This window comes from Zingiber officinale, chromosome 4A (assembly GCF_018446385.1).
Source record: "Zingiber officinale cultivar Zhangliang chromosome 4A, Zo_v1.1, whole genome shotgun sequence".
Taxonomy (NCBI): domain Eukaryota; kingdom Viridiplantae; phylum Streptophyta; class Magnoliopsida; order Zingiberales; family Zingiberaceae; genus Zingiber; species Zingiber officinale.
Window position 1 is genome coordinate 107,211,293 of NC_055992.1, and position 8,559 is coordinate 107,219,851.

The 8,559-nt window shown below is 36.5% G+C and overlaps 1 pseudogene; it reads left to right on the forward strand.

Moving 5' to 3' along the window:
* The first annotated feature begins 6,998 nt into the window (after positions 1-6,998).
* Positions 6,999-7,175, forward strand: LOC121973992 (annotated as a pseudogene).
* The last annotated feature ends 1,384 nt before the right edge of the window (positions 7,176-8,559 follow it).

The following is an 8,559-nucleotide window of genomic DNA, read 5'->3' on the forward strand; positions in this document are numbered from 1 at the left end:
CAAAATGAGATTGGAAGACTTGCATGACTCATGATTGATCTAACCATATCCATGAGTGTGTGATTTCTCCTTTTTGAAACACCATTCCACTCCGGCGTATTAGAATGTATACTAAAAGCTTAGTTTTTTGTATAAACATTTATTTTGAAATGAGAATCACATAAGTCAAATGTCTGCATTTAGTTAAATGCAGTTGTCCATTTAATTTATAGATAACATGGTGTGTGGTGTCACATAGAAGACCATGTTATCAGTTTTTTATAAATTATAAATAGAAGCTCACAACCAAGATGGATTGAGATAAACCATTGGAATGATTGTAGTGTAATTTGGTATTAGTTTATCTTGACTATAAAATTACACTAGTATACTATGTGTGTATTGAGCAGAACCATTTGAGGTTATTTCTTTTATACTGACTGCATAAAAGAACAAAACCTCTGTTATTATATATATACGTACTCTTAATCCTGATATAATAACAAGCACATATACTTAGTATTTATTTCTTTAATTTATCAAAGGGTGAGATTTATTCGTTAAATCAATATGCCCGATAAGTTAGGAAATGATATTATTTATATGGTATGTTGTTGATTATAAAAGGAAATTGTGTCCTAATTATCTAGGTTGATGATATCCCCTTGAGGAGCTCATAAGGATTATCATGTAAACCCTGTAGGTGGACTTAGTTCCAACATGACAATGAAGTTGAGTGGTACTACTCTTGGAGCTAGATGTTAATTAAGTGAGTTGTCAGTAACTCATTTAATTAATGGGCATTCGATATCTTAAACACACAGAGATTAATGCACTCATGATAAGAAGGAGCCCATAATGTAATATGAGATTGGTGCGGTAGTTCAATAATAACTCTTTAGTGGTATGAGTTATTATTGATGAACTTGAGTTGGGTGTTCGGGTCGAACACAGGAAGCTTAAGCTCATCATGAGGCCAAAACTAATTCCTCCTCTAGGTCCCTGTTGTAGCCTCTATGTATAAAGTCTCGTATCCAACCAAGTCTACTTCTTACCCAAGTAATGGGCCGGCCACATCCTTGCTTGGTGCCCAAGCAAGGGTCGGCCAAGCTTTGCTTGGAGCCCAAGAGGTGGTTGACCAAGCCTTGCTTGGTGCCCAAGCAAGGGGCCGACCAAAAGGAATTAAAAGAGAGTTTTAATTTTAAAATCTTTCCTTTTTTGTAGCCATCTACAATTATTTAAAAGAGAGATTTTAATTTTAAAACTTTCCTTTTATAGCCATCCACAAAGGGATTTAAAAGAGATATTTTAATTTTAAAATCTTTCCTTTTTTGTAGTCATCTATAATTGTTTAAAAGAGAGATTTTAATTTTAAAACGTTCCTTTTATAGCCATCCACAAAGGGATTTAAAAGAGAAATTTTAATTTTAAAATCTTTCCTTTTATAGCTATCCACAAAGGGATTTAAAAGAGATATTTTAATTTTGAAGTTTTTCCTTGTTTGTTATCCAAGCTATGGCCGACCATGATTGAAATTAAAAGGAAGTTTTAATTATGTTTAAAACTTTCCTTTTTAGCATTCACCAAGGATTATAAAAGAGAGGTAGATGGTGCCTTATGGTGTAACACAACCTAAAGTTCCCTCTTCTATTTTCCTTGGTGGCCGACCCCCTTTCTCCTCTTCTCCCTTTGCTTTCTTCCCTTCAGGCCGGTGGCACATCAAGGCTTCACCTCCTTGTGGCCGATTTCTTGGAGAAGAAGAAGAAGAAGAGAAGGAGGATCCCTATTCTAGCATCCAAAAGGAGGAGAGGAATACAACAGAAGATCAAGAGGTCTTTGTCTACGAAGAAAGGTACAACTAGTTCTTTATTCAGCATCGAAACTAGTTTAGTTTTTCTTTGTATGGATCCTAAAATACCAACACAGGAGGCTATCGATTTTGTGCTTCAATTGAGTTCTCTGTAGTTAAACCTAGGGTTTACTGTAAGGAGTTTAAATATTCAATTTCTTTGAAAGACTTTGTTTAGGAAGTGGTGGATGATCTCATAATCAAGAAGATCGAGTGCCTCGCCAACGACCTAGAAGCCAATCCTTGAAATAGATATTTAATCAACTTCTGTAATATGGTTTAACATCTGAGGAACACATGAGTTGAACTTAGATTAATAATGTTAAGTTTCGTTTGCAATCCAAGTTTAACTTTTGAAGAACACATGGGTTGCTAGGAAAAGTTCTGTACTTGTACAAATTTTTGTACAGGGGAAACAGAACGGAATTTCAAGTAGCACCCAACACAACGTTCTAAGAGGTGTAAGTTGGGAAATTATCACACACTCTTTTAGGTAATCAATGAACTCTTGGTTTAGATACTCGCCACCTCTATCACTCTGAAGGGCTTAATCTTTTTGCCACGTTGATTTTCTACCTTATTCTTGAACTTCTTAAACTTGTCTAGAGTTTCAGACTTATGTCTTATTAAGTAGACATATCCATATCTACTTAAATCATCAGTAAAAGTAACGAAGTAGGTATACACTCCTCTAGCCTGAACTTGCAATGACCCACAAACATCACTATGTATGAGTTCTAGTGGTTCCTTTGCCCGTTCGCCTATCTTTTTTGAATGGCTTCTTGGTCATTTTGCCTTGTAAACATGCTTCACATGTATCTGTGGGTTATAATTCAAAAGAATCCAAATACCCATTACTGCATAATCTAGCGATGCGTTTCTGGGTTATATGACCAAGTCTACAGTTCTAGAGATATGTTAAGTTTGAGTCATGTAATTTCTGTTTTTTACTTTCAATACAATAGATCAGTTTATCTTATTTAAGAACATAAAGACCATTATTCAATGAACTATTCCCATATAATATATTATTCAAATAAAAGGAACATAACTTGTCCTTGAATTGAAAGACAAATCCCTTGGTGTCTAAACTTGACACCGAAATAATATTCTTTAAGAAACTAGGAACAAAATAACAGTTTTCTAAATTCAAAACAAGTCCACTAGGTAAATTTATTGAATAGGTTCCTATAGCTAATGTAGCAACTCTCGCTCCATTAGCTACTCGTAGGTCTATTTCGCCCTTGGACAATCGTCTGCAGTCACTTAGACCCGAATGACATTACCATGAATTTGAAATGCCCATATCTTGTTTGGAAGGCAGTTTTCGGAATATCCTCTACTTTAATTTTTAATTAATGGTATCCCCACCTTAAGTCGAGCTTTGAATACACATTAGCTCCTTTGAGTTGGTCAAATAGGTCATCAATTCTTGATAGAGGGTATTTGTTCTTAAGTGTGAGCTTATTCAATTCCCTGTAATCAATGCACAATCACATGCTGTCATCCTTTTTCTTTACGAATAACGTCGGTGCTCCTCATGGTAATGTACTTGGCCTTATTTGCTTCTTATCAAATAGTTTTTGGAGTTGTTCCTTGAGTTCCGCTAGAGCCATTTGGTATGGAGCCTTTCTTCTGAAATCTCCTAGAGATAAATGAGTGTGTGACACTGCAATCAAACAATGCATAAGCAGGTAGATTGTTGATTAGAATAGTACCTAGCACGACATCATTAACTACATTTGCTTCTTCTTGGGTGATGGCATATACTCGGGCATTTGTGGCTACCTTGTTATCTCCTTGAGCCCTTGCACCTATACCATTGCTTGGGCCTCCACCCTTTCACTCTGGATACGGACATTGAGTAACACAATGTCCCACTTGTCCAAATCAAAAGCACGTTCATGCCTTCTTGTAGCACTCCCTAGGATGTGCAACTCTGAAGTGGAGCATGTCTCAACCTTCTGGTTGGTTGGAGAAGGTGTAGGTCTTCTTGGTTGGGGGTTTGATAGATTTTGCCTTTTGAACATATTTGTCCATTGCTGGAGGAGCCTTGACTTGTGTGGGGTCTTTTCAATCTATTCTCCTCTTCTTATCATTTGATATTGATCTCGGATCGAATTGCTGCTCCCATTAACTCGTCAAAATCCCTTGGTTTGAAGACTGCAAGAGCCAATTGAATTTAGTTGTTTAGGCCCTTCTTGAAACGATTGAGTTTTAACATCTCATCTACCATAATCACTAGAGAATAGGTTCCTAGTGTGCAGAACTTGCACGAATACTCCATTATTGACATATCTGGAGTTTGAATGAGATTTTCAAATTCAGTCAGCTTCTAAAGTCACATGGCAGTTAGAAAATATTGCCTCAAGAAGGCTTTTCAAAACCTTTGCCATGTGATTAGCCCCTTTTTAGACATGGAAGGTGTAACGCTCTCCCACCACTTTACAGCTTTGTCTACTAGAAATGGGGTTACAACCTCCAGTTTAACTTCTTTTGGAACTTCTAGCAATCGGAGGTGATTCTCTATTTCCTTCAACCAGTTTTGCCAACCTTCGGGTCTGAGTTCCCATCGAAGCTCAGAGCTCTTGCCCTCCAAAGGGATTTATAATGATGTTTAGTCCCATTGGGCTGAGGGGATGATGGTGGTGCAGTGGTTGATTAGTAGCTAGGTTTACCAACCCTTGAAGTGTGGTCGCCACTATTGTTGCTATAGCCATTAGGTCTTCACGACTTAGGCCTTGTGGTTTTAGTGGTGATTGTTCACTACCACTTGCTTCATTGTCATTTTCTCTTAGGTAAGAGTAGTATGGGTTACAATCAGTGCTCGTGGTGCCATTTCATACCAGATCATGATATTCTAAGAAGAACCGTGGGACACGTAATGTAATGATAGGATATAGTAGAAAAGATTGTTTTAAATGATTTTAATACATAAATAAATAAATAAAATAACATAATATTAAAATTTGAAGTAATATATTCTAACTCTTAAATATCTATTACTTAGTCTATTATCTCTCTATCTCCTAAATCCTCTTCTTCTATAGGGTCCAACTCAACTTGGTCGGATTGCAGGTCAGATTGGATTGTTTTAATTCGGGTTTCTTTCTAGTATTTTCTTCTCAACAGAAACGCTACCCAATCCGATTATGGGAAACCTAGCTCTGATACCACTTCAATGTCACGCTTTGTGACTGGGGATTGACATAATCGTTGCTTTCAAATCCAAAATTTGAAAACAACTAGCTTTAGTAGTATAACAATTGCCAAAGAAAATTAGTCTTTTCATTTCCAAAATAAATAATACACTATTTTATCATTCGAACGAATTAAATTACATTCACTTAAATTAAGAGTTCATTATTGCAGTAGAATTTTAATCTTCCTATCAACAATTGGAGCGGATTCATCGTCCCCGGAACTCGATTTGCTCCCTATCGGCATAGGCACTGAAATTAAATAATGTTCCTCATGGCTTAAGCTGATATCATCCCTCTAGAATTATCCCTCCAAGAGGAGACATTGTAAATCGAAAGTAGTTCAGAAATCAGAAGTGTTCAGAATATGTATCTCTACCATTTAGTTCATAATTAATTTAGTGCCCCCAAAATACAGTAATGACGGTAATTAGTAATCTCTAGTAATTGGTAATAATAGTAGTATAATAAAATAATTTTCAGAAAATACAACTATCACTTTCAAAACTCATAATTTGCATAATAAGTCCACTTATCGAAATCCTTAGAAGTTGATATGGCAATGGGAAAGGTGGGATTATTGAAGTACACTTCTCTTCATTGTCAAAACGATTCTACCAGGCATATGTCTTCTTTTCTGATCAAGGCTTTCTATAACTTTCCTATAGTTATTTATAGGGGTGACATTTTGATCTCCACCAATCCCACTATCTCCACTAACCCCATTATCTCCACTAACACCATGATCTTCACTACCCCCACTATCTTATTTGAATCATGGCCTTTACAATGCTCCTCGCGTAATCCACTTGGACTCAAGCTCTGGGTTTGTTCGGTGTTTGTCTCAAGCCTTCGGCATCAACTTCATCGACTCGGCACTAGGAGCACTTGGCAACTTGACCAATCGGAGACACAATAAATTCCCTCTCCCAAAATTAAATTACATTAATGTCCTTTTTTCTTTTTACATTGAAAATAATTTCAATGTTTATTAGTAATTTCAACAGACGCATCAATCAAGAATCTAGAGTTCGAAATACGATTATGATGTATTATTGAAAACTTTTGTCATGAATCAATCAGTGATATATAGTTTAAGACTTAGTTGCAATGCATTTTTGAGATTTTTCTCATTAATAAATCAGGTATATAGAGTTCGAGACTCAACTATGGTATATTATTGAGAATTTTTCTCCTTAATCAATTAGAGAATATGCACTATCATGATTCTCTTCAGTCTCACATCTTAGAATTGACAACACTGCGAGCGGAGAAACTTCTATAAATATCTTGGGTTGGTAACATTAGAAATCATACTTTTCTTAGCTTTTTGGCTAAGATCAAATGTCATATTAAATTAATTTTTTATGAGGAAGAGTTTGTTATCAAAACTGGCTCTAGGATAATCAAGGTGGGGCCGGTTTACCGGGCTCATCTTTGGCTCGGCCTACTTTTTTTTTTTTTGTTAATATTTTTTTTAGTAAATGCTAACAAAAACGTGTTCAGAGAAAAAAAAAATTAAATTAAACGGTGGAGCCCACTTTTTTTTTTTTTTTTGTAATTTTATATATTTTAAAAATAAATGCTAACAAAGTCCGTGATCTAAAAAAAATAAATTAAAAAGAATCTAAATATAAATTCTAAAAATATTATGGAGACTTTTTTTTGTAAAAGTGTCCAATAAAAAAAAAGAAAAATATGCACGAGGCAGTCAAGCGATCCTTTTCTTCCTTTCATCAGTCTTTTCTTATTCTCCCAAAATCTTAAAATTCCTAAATATAAATTTAGTTTACGTGTTTTGTTAATAAAATTAATTTTTATAGTATCAATTTTATTATTTTTATATGAATATAAAGGGTTTTTTTTTTTTTACACCAGGCCCTTCGAAATCTAGGGCCGACCCTGTTATAGTAGCATACTACTGAGATTTTCGAGTGTCACCCTATATACTTGACGCACTCTTATCAAGTCCAGTTTATAAGTCTTTTGGCTAAGATCTAGTGTAGTATTTGTTCTTATCAGTTTAATATCTGATATAAAAAAATAAATTATTTTTTATAAGGAAGAGTCTGTTAAAGTAGTTTGCTGTTGTAATTTTCGAGTGTCACATTTACATTATACTACTGCATAAATTTGGTGTACCCTTATCAAATCTAATTTATGGACCTGAAATATTAATTTATACATATTTATGTATTATATTACATATACAATGTGGGTACGAGAACCCAAAGTTCATTGATTGAGATGCTTCTCTCAAATCAATTGTACATATTTTTTTCACGCATAGTCAAAAAGAGCTATTTTTATTTATTATTAAAGCAATGCATCATTTTGATTATTTTATTTTTTTAAAATAATTTCATTTTCAATAATGTTATAATAGTTTTCAGATTGTACATTAAAAAAACAAATATTTAAAGATGAATTTTAACCATGAAAAATATTCATCGTTGATCCCATCCGGAAGCTGAGTCAGATAAAAGCGGGTCTTATTATGTAGAAAGTTGACGGAGAGTCGTTGAAGCACTGGATCTACCGGGTACCCTCCTGGAAAGGTTCACACGGGTGGTTGACGGTGAGAAATGAACAGGATGACGACGTTGTTGCTCTGCGCACACTTAGACGAATCCACCAGTCGCTATAGACCAGAAACCAGGGGAAAAGTCCCCGGGTCAGGCCCTCCGACGCTCAAGTCAAGTACTTTTTCCCCAAAAATCACAGAGAAAAGACGAAAAATAGAGACTAGTGAGAAATGATGAGTAAGTGTACTTGCATAAGGGACAAGACATCCCTTTTTATACTGCAACGGAAGTTTCTGGGTTTGACGGGTGTCAGGGAATGCCGGCTGTCAAGCTTTGTTTGGCGGTGATTGACACGTGACTCTTCTTAATAGGCTGGCGGCAAAATTGAAGGTGTATTGAACCCCGACTTTTAGCAGATTCCCTGACACCTTGATTATTCTCTCTGACAAGCAGTTACGATTCCTTGGCTGATTTGTCCTATAGTGTCTGAACGACGAGTCTGCGTTCCAAGATCTGGACTCGCCCTGCTTTTATATACTATTACCCTTGACTTGTATGCCCCGATCTGTGTTAAGCGTGTATCCCGATCTGCCTTTGTCATCTGCTATCTCCGGTCTGCATATCTCGATCTGCACTCTAGGTCGATATCCAGACTTGTCTCCTACTCACGGCTATCCTTAGCTTATACGTCCCGACCTACACGCTGGGTCTATCCAGACTTCTGCTCCTTGACTTGGATGTCCCGACCTGCACGCTGGGTCTGTGCCAGACCTTTGATCCTTGGCTTGGATGTCCCGACCTGCACGTTAGGTCTTTGCCAGACCTCTGATCCTTGGCTTGGATGTCCTGACCTGCACGCTATGTATGTAACCAGACCTGTGATTCTTGGCGTGGATATCTCGATCTGCACTCTGGGTCTGTGCCAGACCTCTGATCCTTGGCTTGGATGTCCCGACCTGCACGCTGGGTGTGTGCCAGACCTCTGATCCTTGGCTTGGATGTCCTG